This window comes from Ambystoma mexicanum, chromosome 2q (assembly GCF_040938575.1).
Source record: "Ambystoma mexicanum isolate Mex_15411 chromosome 2q, UKY_AmexF1_1, whole genome shotgun sequence".
Lineage (NCBI taxonomy): Eukaryota > Metazoa > Chordata > Amphibia > Caudata > Ambystomatidae > Ambystoma > Ambystoma mexicanum.
The window spans coordinates 1,449,852,109-1,449,875,000 of record NC_090924.1 but is presented as its reverse complement, the minus strand read 5'-3'; positions in this window follow the sequence as shown (position 1 = coordinate 1,449,875,000).

The following is a 22,892-nucleotide window of genomic DNA, read 5'->3' as shown; positions in this document are numbered from 1 at the left end:
ATGCTTCAAAGTTGTTTCAGCTGCACTGCTATACATTTTGTTCTATCATGTGCACTATATAAATACTCAAATACAAACACAAATGTTTTATGCCAATGAACCTTAAAAGTAGTGTGTAACCTAACATTCCAAGATGGCGGCCGAGGAGAGCAGACGTGTATGAGTGTTGCTCCGTCTCCCTACCGGGCCGCGACATTGAAGCAAGACAATAAATCGGATTCTTGCACCGCGACACCGGGCACTGAAGAGATGCCTAACGAACAAGCAGGGCCGTCACCGAGGATCCCTGCCCTGCGCTGAATCAGCAGCGAAGGTGTGCGAGAGGGAGGGAACGCAGAGGAGAAAACCGCCAGAGGAGACAACCACGTCGGTGGACCATGGCAAGCCCTGGTGATTCCCACACTGAAACTCCAGGGGGCCCGAAGCAAGCCCAGGCAAGCCCCACAGGGAGATTCCCACCGGAAAGTAAAAGAAACGAGCAACAGGAAACCAGAAAGAGGGATCCATCGCCCTGGATCAGCGAGATAAACGACACAGAAGACACAGGAATGGGAACAAAAGGATAAATGGAACCGCACATAACCCTGTCGGACCCAAAGCAACACCCCACATACAGGGTATCGAAAACCAAGCCCAGAGAGAACCTCCCAGGCGGCGCGCACCAGAGAGGCAATATCAAGAATCCCAGCTGAGGTGTACCAATGGCAATCCTCTGAAACAGAGAAGAAGTAGAAGGGGCCAGGAAGAACAGAGGAATGGCCCAGCAACCAGGCAGCACGCCCCCCCCCCAGGAGTGTGGACCAAAGTCAGACAGAGCGGCGGAGGGATAGAACTCAGAAAGGCAATTCCCAGAACTTTAAACACGAACATTAGAGAACCTGCCTGTTGAGAACAACGCAAGAACCCCCACGACCCACATGGGGGCGAACGGAATGAGGGGAGGGGAGGCAAATTCTATGGAAATCGGAGGCAACCCAAACCGTGGACCCGAATTTTAGAGGGGCGCAAAGAGACACACCCCTGCCAGCCAAAGAAAACAGAGAGAAACATGGGCGAGGGGGGCACAGGCAATGGAGCACATGTTCTCCGTCGAAGGAGGCGGACACCCGGCAGAGCCATAGATCAACCCAACTCTGCATAAGAGGCGGAAGCGTATGGGCTCTCCACCATAGCCAAGCCAGCAGAGAAGACCTTGGGTGGTGCCGTACGGAGGAACTTCATACCACAGTACATCAAGGGCGCAACTGCCGGGTGAAAAATAGAAGCTACAGAGGAGAGCGGGCCGCTGATCTGACGGTGGCAGAGGAGCGCAGAAGATCATACGGTAAGGATGCCCCACAAAAAGCACTAAATTTCCAAGCCGCCGCTCGAGCGCACTCGCTTTTGCGGGGGCAAACCCACAACCTCAAGAAGAAGGGGGACCCTCCCCGGCCTTGGGGACACACGGAAAGGACGAAAGGAGCTCCCTGAGCTCAGAAGGAAAGGCCCCAACCTGAAACGCCCCAAAAGGGGAAACAGCACAATTTTGCCAGGGGCAAAAGCACAATGAGAGCGCCCCCGAAAAGCACAGGAACCCCATAGACTGGTACAAAGTTCCAGAGAGCACAGCACAAGATCATGCAGGGGATCTACAGGGCCCAGAGCCAAGAGGTCAGACCCAACGAACAGGACAATAAACAGTAGCATAAGGAGACCCAAGGGAGTACCAGAAAAGCCTCAATTGAAGCCTAAGCAGCCGAACAAGTGCAAATAGGGACAGGATGGCATAGATAGAGCAGAGGTGGACAGGCCAACAAATCAGAGACCAAAAAGTAATCCAGGGCCTCACAAACGCCCCAAACCGATGGCACTACAAAAATTGGCACACATGTCAAAATCAAGAGGGAGACCAGACCAATCGGCGGTGCAGACCCCTCAATCGAGACAGGAGACCAGCCTGGTGCAACTGTGGGGATCGGACCCTGCAACATGAACAAAAGACAAGACCAAAGGACCCAGGACGCTGCATCTGGTCCAGGGGCGGTCCGTAGGGAGATGGCATCAAAAGAAGACATGAAATCCTGGTTCGGGGAGTTCCAGGAGCAATTCATGTCTACAATGCATGCTCAATTCGATACCATGAAAAACGAGATGAAGCAGGCGGTCACGAATTGAAAACAGAAGTAGTGAACGTAGGGGAAAGAACAAATACCCTGGAGAAAATAGCTCAAAACCTGGAGGAGGAAACACAGCAAGGGCCAGAGACACTGGAACATGTAGCCCGTCTGACCCACAACCTAGAGCTCCAGTGCGAAGACTTAGAGAATCGCTCCCGCAGAACAAATATAAGGATCAAAAACATGGTGGAATCGGTCAAGGAGAAAGACCGTGAAGACGCAGTACAGCAAGTCTTCAGAGACATTCTGGACGCGGAGGCGGTGTTATGCTCACCTGGTTTCTGCAGAGGCTTTGGGGCACGGCTGCAGCCCTCCCTGAACTTGAATCACCCCCTTCAGGCCTCTTTCTTAGTAGAAAAGCTGTGAGCGGTGGTACGTGGTGATACTGCTCCTGCGTGGACATAAGAGGGTGTGAGTGTGCCAATCTGTGATTGTTGTGCCTCTCGAACCCTTCACCCCAATGTACGGTTTCTGTGAGCATACGCCGGCCCATAAAGCTCACCTGTGAATTATCGAAGATAAGCTCTCCGTCCTGTGACTTCTGGCAGGGACGCGTCGAATGGGATCTAGTTCCTTCACTGATCCATGATAAGGAATGGTCCTTTCAAGCTGCGACTATGCTTCTCCTTATGATTGGTAAGTCTTTCTTGAGCTCTTGTGATGCTGTTTGTTCCGTTTAATGTCTTTATATGTTGCTCCTATTTATGCCTGCAATAATGTCTCTCTTATGTTTTCTTCCCTTAGATGGAAATGCGGCCTCAATGCAGCTGTGGGATGCGAGACGCGGCCGGATGGAAGATGGATGCTACCGCAATGTTGGACAGCAGGTAAGTGATGGTTTAAGGAAAGCGCAAAGTATGGCGAAGTGCAACCTTAAACTGACTGTTTTTTCGATGTCTAACCTTGTCTTCCGTTTTTCCTTTCAGGCGCTGCTGTTGACGATGGAGCATGTCGTGCTGCGGTGCCAAGATGAAGATTTCGGCGTTCCGGAAAGTGCAAAGATGAATACTTGGTTCGCCGAAGAGATGTACAGGTAAGAACAGCTTCCCCCAGTTTGTAAGTATGCTGGCAGAAAGCAGGATGTCCAGGAAGCAGGATCTTCAAAGGTAAGTCTGACCTCAGGCGACAGTGAGCATTCCGTTGCTTGCAAGTGTAGAATAATGCGAAGCGTCTGTCTTGAGGATCGGGGCAGCTTATATAGCTGAGATCGTGGGCACGCCCATTAGGGCCGGTTTACCAGCCACACCCTGCCACTCCTAGAGAGTGATCATGTGCCAAGGCAATCCATTAGCAGCCACACTCAAGAATGCACTTGGGGCTGCTTAATGGATGGAATGTTCAAGGTTAATGGATGGAACGTTCAAGGTTAATGCATCTGAAGTGCTATGTCCATAAAAAAAGCTTTTTGGTGTTAAATGGATGTTCTTGTTTACTTTTGTTCATGAGCCTGGTGCCAAAGGCGCCAGGGGAGTATCCACCCAGGTCTCCTGTGCATGCGACCCCTGCATGCGTGTGCCCCTGACTTCATGACCATGACAGGCGGACCTGGATATCCCAATAGACAGGATACACAGGGTCGGTCCAAAAAGAGTGGGTGAAAATACCTCACGGCACCGAGATGTCCTGGTAGCACTGACGTCTTACCACCAAAAAGAGCAGATTCTTCGCAAAGCCAGGACAATGGATCATATTAGGATGAACGGAGTCGACATATATCTCTACCAAGACCTAGGCCCAGTCAACTGCAGAAATAACAAGAAATGAGCCCAGTTATAACAGAGTTGGTGTCAAAACAAATAAGATACAGATGGACATTTCCTTTCGGCCTGCTCTTCACATGGGAAGGAAAACAGCAGAGAATAACCACCTGCGAGGAAGGGCTGCAAATAATGAATATTCAAAATCAAGAAGGAAATCCCGGGAACAACAGAGCAGACCCGTCTGTGCGGAGAACTCCATGGGAACGGAAAACGATCAACAGAAGACCCAGACACTCCGCAAGAAAGAAATGGCCCCAAAACAAACCATCCAGATCAGACAAGACGGGGTCAACAACAGACAGTCTCCAGGGCCCACCACTGCCACCAATAACCTAGGAATCGCAGGAGCAAGAATCCAACACACAGGTGATGGCGAGGGGAGGGGGACGTGCCGGGAACCAGAAGAGGAATCCACATGGGGTTTAGGACTCACCACAAAGTTATCCCTGAGTGTATAGAGGGCATGGTGCAGGGGGCTCCACGCCCGAGCGACCATAGGTCCAGAGCTCTCCCCAGGGCAGTTATAGGGAGGGGGGAGAGCAAGTTGGGGGAAGCTTAGCACAAAGGGGTAAGATAGGGAAGGAGGAAACCAAGAAGGCCACAGATACGGGAGAGGAAACAGAGGATCGATAACAGGGAACATTTGGAACAAAGAGATATAGGGATAAAAATCCTAACATATAATGTCAGTTGGCTGAACTCCCCAGTGAAAAGAAAGAAAGTGGAACACTTACTGCACAAAGGGAGGTATGATGTAATAATGCTCCAAGAAACTTCTATCAAAGACACCGATAAAGGAAAGGCGAAACTGAGAGGCTATAACCAAATCATGCAGGCAAATGAATGAGAGAAGGGGGGATACAGATAGGGCTCCACTCATTCCTGAACGCTCAAATACACATCACATGCACAGACAAACATGGCATGTACCTTTTCGTAAACACCCAAATAGAGGGATACCCCCTGACGTTAGCAGCAATATATGTCCCCAATATGGGCCAGGACAGCCTTCTTAGAGACACCCAGGACAAATTGGAAGGCTTCGCAAAGGGGGAGGTAATACTGGGGGGGTGATCTTAATCTTGCATGGCACCCTGACATAGATAGATCGGTACAAGACAACAGGGACAGGGATCCCCATCAAACGCCCTGAGAACAAGAATGGGAACATTAGCACTGGAAGACGTATGGTGCGGAATGAAGGGACAACAGCGGGGATATACCCACTTCTCACACATGCACAACACCATGTCAAGGATTGACTATATATGGGCCTCTGTACGGCTGCTGGGGAGAATCACACACATAGAGATCGGAATGATATCACTCTCTGACCATACCCCGCTTTAAGTGGAAATGTCAATCCCACAACAACAGTCAGGGCTCTTGAGATGGAGGCTCCCGGCGGAAATAATACAGGATCAGGTCCTGGGAGACATGGTCAGGAAACAAATAGAGGAATATCTCTCCTACAATGATACCCCCAAGGCATCAAGGGAAAACCTCTGGGAAACCCTCAAAGAGGTAATCGGGGGCCATTTTAAAGCACTAAAAGCAAAAAAAGATAAACAGCAATGTCAATGGAAGGCAGAACTAGAGAAGAAACTGACGGAAATTCAACAAGAAATGATCAAGACACATTCATCTAAGTTAAAAAAAAAGCTATGAGGCACGTCCAGGGCCAACTAGAATCCATCCGCACTAAAAGAGCCGAGAGAAGCGTAGTACACTTAAAACACTGGTATTACCTCAAGGCAAACAAAGCAGACAAGCTACTGGCCAGACAACTAAAAGAAAAACAACACAGGCAGACGGTAAAATGACAGTTTGGCAGTATAGATATATGTTAGCAGTACTTCCAAATAAGTATGAACAGTATAGTATTCAATATTAATACTCAAAAGCGCAATACGGCACATGCGTTCATATAATATATTTATGTGACGGTATAACCCAAATTGACCTTTTACAATTGACCTTTTGCACAATTGACCTTTATATTATTTTAGTTATTTTATCTATGTATTGGGTTGGTTATGGATTATAAATAATATAAGGGGATTGGATGGGGGGATGCAGGGGGTTTTGGATTGGGTGGGGAGTTACGCGGGGTTTCCCCCGCATATATGTCCTAATTGACCATCTAAATTAGGTCAATTCTCCCGAGGTCAATTGTGAAAAGGTCAATTAGTATGCAACCTATGTGACATCTAAACTTGTCATTGCATGGGCTCTAGCCTACACTAAGGGGCATGAAGACCCCTGTCTGGGCCAGAATTCAGCCCTCAATCCACCCCTGATTCTTGAAATCGCTGTGCGGATCTACATTTGATCCAGATATGGCCACATTTGAGGGCCGCAACAAGGTAAACCATGTTGGGCTGTATGCTGCTTCCAATGATGAAACAGATCTGAAGCTCCATGCAAACATGGCCGTCGTGAACTGTGCATCAACTTGCCTTGCCGGAATCCTGCTCCTCACTCTGACGGATTGGTCAACGCAACAAACATGTAACTCAGCTACGAGGAGCAGGCAGGCGACGGCAGACATAGGCAGGGGTGGACTGGGAACTAAAAGAGGCCCTGGAATTAACTACTGGGGACCAAAAGAGGCCCTGGAATTAACTACTGGGGACCAAAAGAGGCCCTGGAAATAAGGTTCAAAGTGGCCCCATTTGACACATTTTCAGCAAGCCCAATGCTTTTCCTATGAGAAAATTTGGAAATATCACACAAAAGAGGCCCAGGATTCAGAGGCCCACCGGGAAATCTCCAGAGTTCCCTATAGGCCAGTCCACCCCTGGACATAGGTCTTCATGTTCCTTAGTGTAGGCCCTGTTTAATAGCTGCAAGCCTTTCCTCACTGCAACGTCTATCTCCATACCCACCATTGATGCCTACTATATGCCTCTCACTCCTTTCCTGCCACTGGCTACAGCTGATCTACGTGCTACAGATTGCCCTGCTACCCATCACTTCTCCAAGCCCTCGCAACCCCCAAGGCAATGATTCCAATGTCCTGATGCTTATGCCATATTTCCTCTCTATGCTACCTAAACCCACGTCCTTCATGCAACCAGCTCTCCCATGTTCTTTACTGCTCAGTGTACCAACCCAACTCACTGACCCCTCTCTCTTTCCATGTGCCGCTGGTTCCCTACCCCTCTTACTCTTATGTAGTCTGCCTAAGCGCACCCTCTTCCTTCCCAAACTCTTTGGCACAGCCACTCCTAAGGATGATCCTTTGCGTAACACTGCCTGCCTTCCCTACCTTTCCTGAACATGTTGCCCCCCCCCCCCGCCTCAGGTCTTCTCCAACCTGAAAGAAATTCCCATATTTCTCCCGTTCTCTATTGAGCATCCACAGACTGCACAACCTAAGCTCCCGATTGCGTCTGTCCAACACAGATCTGCAAGGCTTTGTTTACCTTGTTATTGATGAGTCCATAAGACAGACTCTCCGCCTGGACAAATGACTCCCCAATACCATCAAAATCTACTTAAGTGTCTCTTCGTCAGCTAGCCTGGCCCCTATAACCCCGGATGACCAGAGTGCCTTGCTCACCTGTGCTCTCATAAATGTACGCTCCCCGGGAGCTCACGCCATAGGGATCCACAGCCTTAATGCCGACCACAACATGGACATACTCGCCATGACAGAATCCTGGCGTCGGAAGCGGCTGTAACTCTTGGTTGCAGTGCAGCTTGATGCCCTGGTTCTCGTCTTTGTTCAGATCTTTGGGTCCTTTTTTCAAGCCTGCTCCAAGCTGTCTGACGGAGAGTTAGCACTAACGGCTGGAGATGCAGCATCCCGGTGCACCAGCATCTTTGCGCTGCACTCAGTGTGTTTGGCGCCCAGGGGTCTGCATGTCTTTGGTCCAGTGGAGGCTTGCGATCTGGATAGTAGCTATATGATATTGTATGAAATGGTGCCTTTCAGGTGTTTGTCCTTGTGAGTAACGGAGTGCCACTCACTGTTTAACCCATGTTATTAAATAGTGTATGTTGCCTCCAGGGTATTATGCCTGTAACTAGAAGCAATGTTGTGCATAAAAAGCCACTGTCCTCACTGATAAATAACTCCATTTTGACTTCCCCAAAACATGGCCCTGAAGTCACAGCCACTATTTGTGTGGCTGTCTCTCCAGCCTCTGATAGGGACCCCCATTTCTGAGGTCCTGGCGTTGAGTTCACACAGGAGGCAGAGACTACATATTGGGAGAACTGATATGTCCCTTGATATTAGCGATATTCCTGATATGCACAATGGAAGCAAAGAGTCGTCTTGTCAAAGGAATGATTTAGTAGATGTTGGGGTCGCTAATTCTGAACATTTTATCACACATGTAAAGGATGTAAGAGCGCCTTCCCCTACTTGCTCTACTACCCCCCTCTGGGGTAGTGGGGGCTAATGCTAACTCTGAGACAAGTATCCTCTACAGTAGAGCTTCTGTCTGACCCCGAGGATAGCTCTCTGACCTATTTTTCTCATGAACAATGGTCACAAGTAAAAGCAAACATTTCCAAGGAGTTAAACATGTGTAATAACTTTTCTGAATTATATATATGGGCTGACTCATTGAACAAATGTGTGGAGAAACATTGTCTGGTTAACATGGACGAATCCAGCCGAACAGACCCTCTAATTGCTTCGCGGGATCTTCAATACTTGTGTAAAGTGGATAGCTATTGTCAGACAGATTGTCAAGTTGGAAAATCTGACCAATTTCTACAAACTATACATAAAGCATCCAATGGTTTGAGTCTCGAAGGCACATCTCTTCCCATGGTTGTGCCATCTTCTTCATCTTCAGAACCAAGTGAGCGATTGCTGGAGTCTAATATTTCCTCTCCTTTTGTTGCAAGTAAAGCTAAGCGCGTCCCTGTCGCCTCACACAAATTTGTGAAAGCTCAAACATTTACAAATATTTCTGGAAGTCTGCGAATAAGAAAATCATTAATGTTGGTGCTTGTGGAGAAGACCACAAGAGATTTAGTCATGGACCATAGGAATTTCATCATTACTAACATAGAGCAATCATGTGGGAAGGAGCCGAGAGAGGCCTTGTGGAACAAAGTACTAGCTGTGCTTTGCCAAAGAACTGGGTCGGCAGTGGTTAGAAGCTCTGATTTGAAGATTTACTGTAGACTTCAGATAGATGAATGGTCTGCCCAAGAGAACAGGGACTGTGTGGTGGTAGGATGCGGGACCACACTTATACTGAATGTTTTGCTTGCAATGATCTTTATTATGATCACCTACAATCTTTGTTGTCTTTGTTGCTTCTGCTGTTTTGTGTGTTATGTCTTATCTTACGTTTGTAAGTTGTTGTTTTGATGTAGCGCTCTGATGCCTGTGGGCTACAGTGCTACATAAATAAATAGATAAAAAAAGAAAATAGTGCTTCAGGCACGCTGCTCTCTCTCACTATTCCCCACAACTACACCATCTTTAGGGCTGACAGAACTAACTCTATTGGAAAAGGTGTTGCTCTTATTGCAAAATCTTCTCTCCATTTCCATAGTTGTCCTACCCCTCCCATCACAGGGTATGAAACACTGCTACTCAAACTAACGACCAATCCACAAACCACGTGCAACATCCTCCTTCTTTATCATCAACCTAACTACACAAGAGAGTCTGACATCCCACTCCTGATCACTCCCTTCCTCAAACCAGCACCAAATGCGTTATACTTGGTGACTTTAACTTGGGCTAGATCACAAAACAGCATCACTGGTTCAGTCGTTCCAGGACATGAATATCAACCAACTTGTCTCTGCCCCACTCATGCCAAAGGACGTATCCTAGATTGGATATTGACCAGTAACACTACCACTGACATCTCTCATCTCAGCCCGGTGCCCTGGTCTGACCACCACCTAATTGAATTTAAACGACTTCACCCCAAACTTACTCCAAATATGACTCCCGTGCCTAACTGGATCTCGGCCAGAAGCATCCAGAAACTCTCTCACAAGACTCTCAAGCCCACCCTACTAACGCTTCTCGCCTCCCCCTCTCTAACACTGATGGTCCAGATGTCCTTGCGGACCACTACCACCGGAGCCTCCGCCTGGCGCTCGACGAACATGCTCCACTTAAACTCAAAACTCTGAAACCATGTAAGCCTACTTATACCTGGTTCTCAGACAAGCTTGTCAGTCTCTGCAGGCAGAAAAGAGCCCTTGAACATCTCCACACGAAGCATCCTACCCCTGACAATGTTCTCAACCTTGCCAACGTCTCCAAGGCCCATAAATCAGTAGTAATATCCAATAAAACCTCCTCTTATGACAATAGAATCTCTAATGCTAGCTCCAATTCTAAAGTATTGTTCACCATCCTGAGAGAATTGTGAAAACCCTGGTTCCTTTAACACACAGAACAGAACTGACAACGAATGGTGCACCACCATTCAAGTTGCACTCGCTGCCAAAATTGATCTGCTACTTAGCAAAATCACTATCAGGAAAACACTACTGGCTACCAAACCCTCCTCATGATCGCCCTGGGGTCATCAGTCCTGTGAACCCCCACTTGATGAACTGAAATGCCCTCCCATTTTTCCTCCTCTGAAGTCACCCAAACTTCAGTCCTGGATAGTATCCAGATTCTAAAACCATTCAATTGCAAGGGAGACTCCTGTCCCACTCACATCATCAAGGCCTGCGCTGTGTCTGTGACCCCAATCATCACCAGTTTTGTCAACGTCTCTTTTAAGGCATGATTGGTCCCGGTTAGCATTAAGGCAGCCTGGGTCACCCGGCTCCTTAAGAAAAGCGCCCTTGACCCGACTGTGCCCACCAACTACTGGCCCATCATGACCAAGCTATTCTTTCTCAAAACATTGAACCGCATTAGGTACCTACAAGTTCAACAATTCCTTGACCACCACTCACTCCTTGGAGCCATACATTCCGGATTTCAACCTAAACATAGTATCGAAACAGTCCTCCTCGACTTGAAAATGCAGCTCGACAGTATCCAAGACACTGGTAATCTAGCCATCCTCCTCCTCCTTGACCTCTCAGCTGCCTTTGATCTGGTAGACCATGATATGCTCTGCCAGAACCTCAGCTCCCACTTTTATTTTTCCATGAGGGCTGTCACCTGGGTCAAATCATTCATTAGCACGCATACCCCAAGAGTATTTGACAACAACTCAGCTGACCCTATCCCCGTCCCCTTCAGTGTCCCTCAAGGATCTTGCCTTTACCCAATCCTCTACAACACATAACACTAAACCCATCTTTGACATCCTTGACACTCTTGGTATTACTTATACCAGCTTCGCAACAATACTCACATTTTTATCCCTATCTCTGGCAACCAACTTCAATGACTCTGTTACCATTAACAATGTGTTCAGTTCCATCCAGACGAGAAGGCTGAGCTACTTATTGATGGTTCACCCAACCGCCTTAAATTCCTAGACCAATCCTAAGCCTCCTTCCTCATCAATGGCAGCACTATACCTGCCCTCAAAATCCACCTAGATGCAGAGTTAACCACGACTAGGCACATCAACGCTCTCGCCTCCTCCACATCCCACACCTCCACGCACATTTCACTAAGTAGACAGTTCCTATCCTGCTGCAACTGCCTCACCCGCTCTAGAGCCATTATCCTGAGAAATATGGACTAGCTCTTCATGCCCAACGTCAGCATTCAACCTCGCAAAGCTCCAGCTCCTGCAGAATAAAGCCTTATGCACTGCCTTGGGACTTCACTGTTCAGACCACATCAAACCCTCACCATTTCACACCAATGCATCTATAACGAAGCCCCCCTTTACTTGAGCAACTTCAGTGTGAGGAAACAGCATTGTCTGGCCCTTCGCTTCTCGAACCACCTCACTTTGGCCGTCCCTTGCTTTAAACTTGCCAGGGCAGGTAGTGTGAGTTTCTGCATCACTGCCACAACCTTCTATAATTGTTTATTTGTAAAGCGCTTATACACAAGTGAAGTACTTCAAAACGCTTCAAGGCGGGAAGGGAACAAGGGGATATCGTTGTCATTCTTAGGCCTTGAAGATTCCGAATGATCTAACAACAATAATTAGCATACTAGGCCAAAGGCATATCTACTGTTATAAGGGTGTGACAAAGGGTGGGGACAGAAGAGGGGGAGGGAGGAGGACATACAGAGACAAGAAATGGTTGGTCATCAATGCGCCTATGCAGGAGTATTTCACCACAACCAAGCTAGGGAGGGGAGATAGAGGAGGACAGGACAGAAAAAACTGCTAAGCCTAGTACATTCAAGGTCATGCAAGTGCACAGACAGAAGTGCGAGCGAGGGGGTGGGGGGACAATTGCGCCCAGTTCAGAAGGGGCCAGGGTTAAGTGTAGAGTGGTTGCATTCTCATGCAACATATTCAAAGTATCCCCCCACAATCAGATCAGAGAGGTTCTCAATGGGTCGATAATTTACATCAATGGGACTTATTTTTGGTCGATTACGAAAGGGGGTCTCACACAGGAACCTGGCAGAGAGGCTCGTCATCATCCTATATCGACTACTTTTTCATATCGGCCAACTTATGTCCATTAGTTGATTTTGTTGTGATATCCAATTCCCATCTTGGTGGCAACTGTCCCATCTCAATGAAAGTTCAACTGGCTACACAATCGCTTCCAACCGACTCCTTTCTTACATATTTACAATTGCATATGCCTAATTTGTCTGTGCGATGGAACCCAAAGTTATGTAGGAAGCTTATGTGCATGGGGAAATGTGGACGCTTCTAAATATTTTTACCTTCATTCTCTTTCCGTAAACTTAGAGAGCATTGAGCACTGGAACACAAAGGTAATACAATTTCATTTAAATGAAGTAGCTTTAGGTGCAACTATCACAAAAGGTTCACATATCAATTCTTACAACTCGGAAATAGAACAATTAAAGCGTAGTAAGAATGCGAAGTTAAAAGCAGCTACTAGACTATATGTGTCGACACACAAGATTCATGCCCTTCAACATCAAATTGAACAAAGATACAGAAATTAAATCAAAATTTCTTAAATTTCATCTTCACTTAAAAAAGAAACAACAAATGATTGCTCTGCTATGTAACACAGATACTAGAAATATCTGGACATGTCTCAGAGGAGTGTCCAAGACTACGAGCAATGATTTAGGTTTGTCTGTTTCAGCAGACAGATGCCAATTGTTTATATCCGAAAAGGTTCAATTTCCGGTAAACTTTCGACTTTGTCAATTTGTCTCAACCAATGTCAATCTCACTAGCTTTTCATTTTCCATTGATGACATTATTACAGCCATTGACTGCTTGAAATATTGAAAAGCAGCTGGCCCAGAGGCTATTCCACCTTGTATTTTGAAGTCGGAACCACATTTATGGGCACCTGTACAGTAAATTTCAATACATAATAAAATTCCTATCTCATGGCATAACACCATCATCATTCCCATATATAAGAAGGGCAATCCTCAAGACCCTGGCAATTATCGACCCATTGCCCTTACGGATGCGGCTGCTAAGGTTTTTGCAATTTTAATTCTAAAACAGCTTGAAAACTTCATTGCGGATAATGACATCTGTTTTAAATTCCAGGTGGGATTCCGCAAGGGCATGGGTACATCCCTAAATGCTGCAATCATAGCTCATTTGTTGGCTAACTGCAAATTGTCCACCACTGGCCCTATATACATGGTCTCGTTGGATTTATTGTCAGCCTTTGACTATGTCATCAAGGATGTATTGTGGGCAAAAATTATTAGGATGGGTTTTCCATCTATTCCAATTCATCTTATTGCCATGCTGCACAATGATACCATGTTCCATATCTGTATCACTCAAGAAGGAGCATTGACACCTCCAATTCCAACGGCTATCAGTGTCAAGCAGGGCTGCAATCTCACCTCCACCCTCGACCTGATGTATTGTGGAACTTGCATGTGTCTTACCCCGTCAGATTGGGCTCTCTACAATTACATTGGATGGCATATGTGGATGATGTCATATTCTTTTATTGGACCCCCTATGGTCTCCAGCATAATTAGATCGGTTTTCAACTTGTGCAGCTAACCTTAATCTTCAAGCCAATTCAGCCAAGTCACAAATAATCATCTTTACGAATAGACAAAAATTGAAATCTTTTTGTTGGTCACTTTCAGATACCTTTCTCCAACGTTCCGGTTCTTTACGCTACTTGGGGTATAAATTATCTGATGAGTCTTCTATTCTGGACCAACCAACTCAACATCAAGGCCAGACCACCCATTTCCCAAATGAAGATTATATGTAAACAATTCTGCAAATTTTCATTACTACCTTTAATCATTTTTTATGTCTTGAAAGTTGAGCAGACTTTATTATATGTTTTAGATACCTGTCTGTTAGATGTCAATCCCTTGCTTAATAAAAATTCAGGGAAGAATATGGAAAGAAACCTCAGGCCTAGCTATGGCAATACCTAATTCCATAATATGCCATGAGTTAAGTCTCATATCCCTGTCAGCCAGGTATCAGTGGCATATGCTTTCAACTTAGCACAAAATGTTAGCACCCCCGTTTAATACTTTGTTTCAAGATTTGAACATACTTCTAGCTAATAGAAACGTTCAGCGCATTAGAAACTATAAGACACATATGACCCAAATCCTAGCAAACATTTCCAGTTCCACAGAAGATCTCAAATTAGGATTGCCTAATGTGAAAAGTAAGCTATATAAACGGGATTGGGCAAAGACTATCCATTCTTTCAGTACATACAAGACCTATACTGAATACGCCCTATTCTCCATAAAAATTGAAGAGAGGACATCATACATTCGTCTGTTTCTATGTGACAGAGCACGACAAATTTATTTACATTTTAAACTGATCCAGTTTCCTACCAAGGAACGCACCAAACTTTGGTCTAAATTTAGCTCTATTTACAATCACGAGTACTGTCGGTTTTGCCTGCAACAGAATGAGCCAGAAACACTTAATTCTGTGCACATTTTGAACAGACTAGAGCATTATCATTAGGTGTCTTTTACAATGACCAAAATCTGATGTCGGGACAATTGTTTTGGGAGCGATGAATGTGGGGTACCAATCTTGTCTTGGTTTTAGCCCTAAAAAAATTCTTATTTAAACACTTCTATTGCAAAATAACAGGTATGCTATATTAGGTGTAATGTTTTTTGATTGTTACAAGCATGTGTTTTTTTTATTACGATCTAAAATTAAAATAAAATATTGATTTGATTTAGAAGCTTTTAGATGTACAAACCAGAGGCGTGTTTCTATTAGTTCACGGCAATTAAGATATTACATGTTTTATTCTATTTTTGCAAAACAACAGGTATGCTATGTTAGGTGCAATGTCGTTGATATACAATTATGTGACTGTGTTTTTTTGTATTGTTACAAAGCATGTGTTTTTCTTTTAATTATGATCCAAAAAAATTATAATGAAATATTGATTTGCGTTAAAAGCTTTTAGATGTACAAACGACATGTTCTGTTTTAGTTTTCATTGCCTATTCCTTCTCATGTTAATGTTTTAAGTATTATCAAATAAAAATGTATATTCCTGTATGTAACTCACTGTTGAAAAAGTTGTAATCAACTGAAACAAAAATAAAAAAAATGAAAAGTGCACCCGGTCCAGAAGAGGCCAGGGTTAAGTGCAGAGCGGTTGCCACTCTCTTGGAACATATTTCGAGTGCAGAGGCCCAGAGGCAAGTGCAGGATTGTCTGGGGGAGCCTGGGAATTCACTTCCGCTGCACATTAGAAATGAGCACTCCTACCCAACTTTCAAGAGACTTCTAAAAACCTAGCTGTTTAACAAACATGATTGCCATTAATTGAACTTGGCACTCGTTCTATTTTATCTGATTGTCTTAACACCTTATGCCATCTGTCACATCATTGCCACTCATTGTATTGTACAAACACTGTGATAGCCGCGGGTTTTGGCGTTACATAAATGTAATAAATAAAATAAATAATTATATGAACGTCTTTCATTTCTTGGTAGAGCTTTGGGCACTTGATTACTCATTATTTTTAGCATTTAGCCAGTGCTTTGACATTGTGAAAGTAGTGAAGTGGTTTATGAAGGGTATTTTATATTTGCACTCTGGGAAGGGCGTTCAACCAATCAGGAAAAACGGGACAGGAGCAGACTGTGTACTGCCTGCTGTTTCCAGCCACACGAGGCCCTTCCCGGGGTGACGCCATCTTGATTGTGGGGAGGCAGCAGGGACCCTCTTCCTGTTGCCTCTCCACGTCCCCACCCCAACGAGATCCCTCTCCCTTTCCCCCAACCCATCCCCACTTACGCAGCAACGCCATACAAATGGAAAAGGGACTACGTCTCTTTTCCTATGGCAGCAGCAATCATGTTTTCTCTTCTTTTTTTTACAGGAGATTAAGTTTGCGAATTACGCGCGGAGCCCATCTGCCGTGAAAAGAAAGCAAACTATTTTCACCCTGGGAAACCCCTGGGTACGAATAGATATCACCCCCTCATTAGTGGTGTGTACATGGCTGGTAACGGACAACAGCCCTCCCCGATCCCCTCTCTTCACTGGTTCCTGCCTAGGCTCTGGACGGCAGGCCGTTACCAACCATGTATGCCCCTCGACTCGGGGGTTATTGCTATATTCATTCATACAGCAAAGGTTATGATGCTTTATCAATGTTTTGCATGCTAATGCTCATGTTGATATAGGAAGTGCTTATCTCATGTAATGTTATGCAGGGTAGCTATTTGCTCAGATGCAATGTTCCCAATATGTGTGCATGGTTCTGTTATACATGGGCACACATAAATGTGGATCTTATAACTTTAGTTGGGCAAATGGGTGTGAATCAACTGTTCTTGATTAAATAGGTGTGAATACCATGAATTGTCTGGAGTGATTGGGTGTGATTCCCATATATATTGTGTGAAGGGGAACAACCTCTAGGTGTATTGTTGTATCCTGTGTGCACTGGCTTTTCAGTAATGTGAGATTCATTTTCTGTTTCTCTTGTTACACCAATGCCTGCACAGATTTCCTGTGATCCCTACTGCAGTGTGTACCATTTCTATCATGTACTTGCTCTTCTACTCTTAATCGCTCCTGTGTTAGCAAAGCATACCAGATTTGGTATGTTTACTCCATTGTATGTGCATGTTGTTTCCTATTCATATGTAGAATGATTTAATATTTACTTTGCATTCAGACGTCACCCGGGAGTTCATTTTCTAAAATATCGACACCAGCACCCCTTCCGTACTCATCCTCCTTGATCTTTCATCTACTTTAGACGCATCACACCATCCTGATCAACCGACTTCGTGAGGACTTGGGCATCACAGATCAGGCACTGGAGTGGCTCCCCTCTTTCCTCCTGGACCTACCTTCCCAGGTCCAACTTGGGTCTTTTCTCTCCACCACCTTTCTCTCCTCATGTGGTGTTACTCAGGGCTCCAACCTCTCACCCTGGCTCTTTAAACTCCACGTGACCCCTATGGCCCACCTTATCCCCACCTTTTGCTCTAAGTTTCAGTGTTATGCAGATGACAGGGAGCTCTCTTTCCGGATCCCTACAACCTCCTCTCCTCTCTCGCATATTCCAGACTGTCTACCCGCTATACAGAATTGGTGCACCTCCAACGATCTCTGCCTTAATGCCAGTAAGACAGAGATGCTTCTAATCCGGACCCCAGCTCCCGCTTTACCTCTCTCACTCTGGCTGCCATCCATGGGCCCTCTTCCTTCGCCTTCCTGCGAGGCCAAAAATCTTGGTGTCATCTTCGACTCCACTCTCTCCTCACATCACATGCCTTTCTAAGAAGGCCAGCTACCAGCTGCACCGCCTCAGAGGTACATTTCCTATTCTCACTTTCCCCCAGAAGCTCATGGTCCCCAGTCCCCTAGTTCTCTACAGGTTGGACCACTGTAACAGTATCTTTCTCAATCTGCCTTCCTCTACTCTATGCCCTCTGCAACTAATCCAGAACAAGACTGCAAGACTTATCCTTGGCCTCAAGCCCAGGGACTGTATATCTCCAGCCCTGAATCTCTTCACTGACTTCCAGTGGCTGTGGGGATCAAGTTCAAGTCCTTCTGCATCATCCACAAGGCTTTCTGGGGCCAGGCCCTGCACTACATTCAACACTCTCTTCCTAAATACCTTCCTTCTCGAGCGCTTCGCTTTGCTGCCACCACTTCTCTGAGGGTCAGACGCTTCTTCAGGTAGAAAGTAGGTGGCAGGTCACTTTCTTCTGCAGGTGCATCCCTCTGGAATGGCCTCCCTGCCCCTCTCAAACTTGAGCCAGACCACCTGAAGTTCCGGAAGCAGCTCAAACCCTTCCCTTTCTCCTCTGCTTTCTCTCCCTCCCTCCCCTGCTGCTCTACCCGTCCGCTGTGCCACTGGTTGCTTAGTTGCCCACAGAGTCTCACTAGGTACTTGGCTCCTCTTGACCAGTCTCCACTGAACTGCCTACAGGCGTGTTGCACACTATGGGCTGTAATTGTAACTTCTACAGCCACCAGCATCCATGCATTTACCCAGAGCTGCGCTGACCTGGCTGCACTTACTTAGAGCAATGCTGCCCTTATTGCACTCTCCCCTTCTCCCCCCTTGCACTTCTGCCGTCCCCTTCCTCTGCACTTGCATTACTACACTTGCACAACCTGAAAGACACAAGGCCTAGTAAGATCTTGTCTTGTCCTCTGTCCGTAGTCTCCCTTGTCTTGTCACGCCTAGCAACACGTGTACAGGTGCGTTATAAATGGCTTATCATATCATATCGCAATTGCACTATCATGGCTCAGGGTCCTCACCCAATGTCCTCCTCTTTGGCCGGTGCCTGCCAGCTCTCATCAACTTCCTTCCCACTCCTGCTACTCTTCCGTCCTCTCCCCTAAACCACCTTCTCCTCCTCTGATGGGCATACTACCCCCTGTACCGCACCTCGGAAAACCATCAAAGGAGGCAAACTGCTTCAGTTGGACACGCTTAATGCTCTCTTCGCTATCAAATATTCTTCCAACATATGCCTTCTCCTAGAAGACTTTTATCTCGAAGTCCTCGCTCTCACTGAGACCTGGTTCAATGCAGGCTCAGTCACTGCTTTTGACTCCCTTCTCCCTGATAGCTACAAGATTTTAGCACCATCCCAACTGTTGTTGGAGTAGCCTTGATCTTCCCCGAGTGGGTCCCATCTTAGCTCATGCCCACTCAGCACTACTCCTTTGAAAGCCTTGTCTGCAAGCGTGGCATCTCTCCTACTTCTTCTGTGATCATTGCCACTATCTACAGGCCCCCTGGCCCTATCTCCCCTTTCCTATTAGAATAGGCCAACTTGTCCTCCTCTCTCCTGACTTGTACCTCTAAACTCCTCCTGCTGGGTGACTTCAACATCCACCTCAACTCTTCAGTCCCTGCCTCTACCCTTTACTGTGTCCTCTGCACCTTGCTCTCCTTCTCTATTCTCCCCTCTGGTCCTACCCACTCTGCTGAACAAACACTCAAAGCCTTCATCCAGGCTGATCTTCTGCTCGCTAACCCTCTCTTCACCCTGCTTTCCTGGTCTGACATCTGTCTTCTCCTGACACCTGGGACCTCTTGGCCCTTTGACCGAACCTCCTTTATCTCTGCCAGCTTCATCTGCAGACATTCGTCAGATGAAACGAGTGTCAGTTGCTGCATTCGCTTCCACCTTAATCCCCTCTCCCCCTCCTGACTCACCCACTGACTCTGCTCTCAACAATTGCCATCTTGCTATCACCAACACTCTTGACAATCTTTCACCTGTCCTGAAGATTCACCTGAAACCTGTCACCAAGCATAACAACTGGTACGATTCTGATCTAGTAGCCCTGAGAAGCAAGTGGAGAGCTGCAGAGCCCAATTGTAAGTCCACCCATCTAGGGGCGAAACCCCCCCAATTTCTTGGCTAATGAGTGTCATTATTAGTGATAGTGTTTAATGCAATGTTAACGATTCAAACCCATTTCCCTTTTAAATACTAGCTTTAACATTTTTGGAAAGTGCCGGCTAAACATCTTGGAAAATTGGGTAAAAGATAAATCAATATTATCACCAATACAACTGGATTCCTGCCTCTAATTTGGAACAATGGAACAAGGCCTAAATATCTGCTTAGTGGCTGCCCATTCCTTATTTGTTAAAAAGGAACCAGTATATCTGACATTCATGGACCTCAGCATAGCCTTTGATGAAGTTAACAGAGACAAACTCTGGCATGTGCATATGTCCTATAATTGCCCTAAATCTTTGATAGACATACCAAAGGTATTCACACAAATAACTTGCATGATAAGTAGCATAGAAGGCCATTGCACCCCCATGGATCCCGTTATTCTTGGGGGTTAGACAAGGGTGCGTTATGGCCACATTGATATTTTCAATATACATTAATAACCTCCAAGAAGTATTACTAAAATGAGAAGCTGATGCCCAAAATAGGTGAAAGACATGTACCAGTATAAACATATGCTGACGACACTGTCTTAATCACCCGCACACCAAGAGCCCTTCAAATCAATACACCCTATATATGAACAGCGTAGATCTACATCTGCATTCAGTAAAATCTGCAATAATGGCTTGCTCATATGGCAAGAAGAAGATAAAACTTCCAAAAATGTGACGCATTGACGGGATTAAAATATTTAGATTATTTATGCATTCATTTGCTGAATTCCATTACCCCCGATTCACACAGTGAACAACAAGTGATCAGAATGAGGCAAACATTGAAAATGGTTGATTTTACAGGATCTAATAGCTATTTATTGAAATGAACGACTTGTCCCCAAAATATTGTTGAGGGGGGAAGGAGATCTAACAAATGACATCAATTTTGGTAAAATGTTTTATTGATGGGGGGCTATCTATGGGTTAGCCCCCTCTAAATAATTGCTTATAACTCCTGTTCTGCAGCAGATCGAGTGTTAAAAATGGCTGATCACCTGTGAGTGATCTAACAAAAAAAATGCCCGAACATACCGGATCTAACGTATCTATTTTTGTGAATTTTTTGATTGAGGGGGTCAACTAGTTTACTACGAGTTAGCCTCCCCTCTGAATAATTACTTATATTTCATGTTCTGTAACAAATCTACTGTTGAAAATGGTTGATCATACAGAATCTAACAAAGATCTAACAAATGACTTACATTTTCTGTAGTGGATCTAATGTTAAAAATGGTTGATTTTACCAGATCTAACGAATGTGTATTGAAATGAATGACGTCTTCCCCAAAATGTTGTTGGGGGGGTTTGAAGCCAAATATTTCAGCACATGTGTCTGATCTAACAAAATAAATCAATCATAGACTACATATTCGTCAGTAAGTCTGTCGTCTCTCCTATGCACCGAACATGGTGGTCAAAAAAGATCGAGGAAGTGACCACTCATGTTTCGAACTGTCATTTAAAGACCTAGCAGGTTAAGTGAAGTTGATGCACAAACAGAAAATCATAGGAGAAAAAGGAAGAATCAAACTAGTAAAATATGGACATGGAGGGAAGGATCTAAACAGAGCATTAAAAGAAGTTCTGCAAACTGGGTTGCAGGGGCACTGCCATCCAGACAAGTTTGTGAATTTTATATGGTCTGTGATCCTCCAAAAAACCCAAAAATGAAGATTGGGCAAAGACATATACACGATTTATACGAAAGTACCTGGAATAAGAAGCAGGAAGCTAGGAAATATATCCACAGGGTAAAAGCAGCTAATCTAAAAGAAGAAAAATACAAAAAAGAACTCAAAGAAATTTAAAAAAATTACAAACACTGGTCAAAAAACCATAAAATGTTACGACTGCAAAAAGACAAGGCGCTAATGTTAAAACTCCTGGTGGATACCAACACAAGAAGCTTCTGGTCAATAATGAGTGCACTAGACTCACAGGCAACCAGTTCCCTATGTGATTTAATGTCGGAAGAGACATGGGTTCAATACCTCACAGAAACTTTTAAGAAATTAAAAGAAGAAGTCCAAAATCCGTGGAGCCCGGAGCGGGAAATGTCGATTGAGAAGGAAGAAATCACAGAAATAATCATCAAATCGTCCACATCGAAAGCCGTTGGCCCCAATGGACTCACTTACCAAGTACTTAAGAACGAGGTAGAACTATGGTCTAAGCTCCTAAAACATCTATACGAGGAGATATTAAGGATAAGGACAAAGAAAGTCCCTCCCTCATGGAAAACAGTGCTAATTATTCCATTCTTCAAGGGGGGGCGATAGGATAAAGCCGGAGAATTACCGTCCTATCGCCCTCCTGGACATTGAGAGTAAAATCTTTATGAAATTGCTGCTGAGAGATCTGAATACATGGGTGGATCAAGAGGAGATCATGTCTCTTTTCCAAACAGGATTCAGGTGAGGTCTCCACACATTAATGAATGGACTGACTTTGAGCCTGGTTAGTGAAACAGCCAGAGAGCGAAACTCTGGGCTAAACTCAGGGCAAAAGGAATACAAGACACCTTGCTGGCAATACTGATGGAGCTCCATAGCGGCACCACGGTAAGGGTCCGCTTAGACGGACAAGGACACCTTTCAGGCTCAGTTCAGGTCGAGAGGGAAGTAAGGCAAGGGTGTCGAGGAACACCCCTGGTATTTAATGTATTTCTATCAGACCTGGGAGACTATCTAGAGTCATCCACCCTTGCCAGTCCAGAATTAAATGGGAGAAAAATATTCTGGCTGGCCTATGCGGACGATATTGTCCTAGTGGACAAGACGCCCATAGGGCTACAAAGACTCCTATCAAAACTGGGAGAGTACATCATCTTAAAAGGTCTGGTAATAAATCCTGGGAAATCGAAAATCTTGGTATTCAAGAACCCATTTAAGAAAACCAAATTCAAAAACTGATCATTGAACGGCCAAAGCATTCCTCAGGTGGAGGACTTAACATACTTGGGATACAAGATCCTTGCAAACTCCACGAAATCTAAAATGGAACTGGACATTCTAAA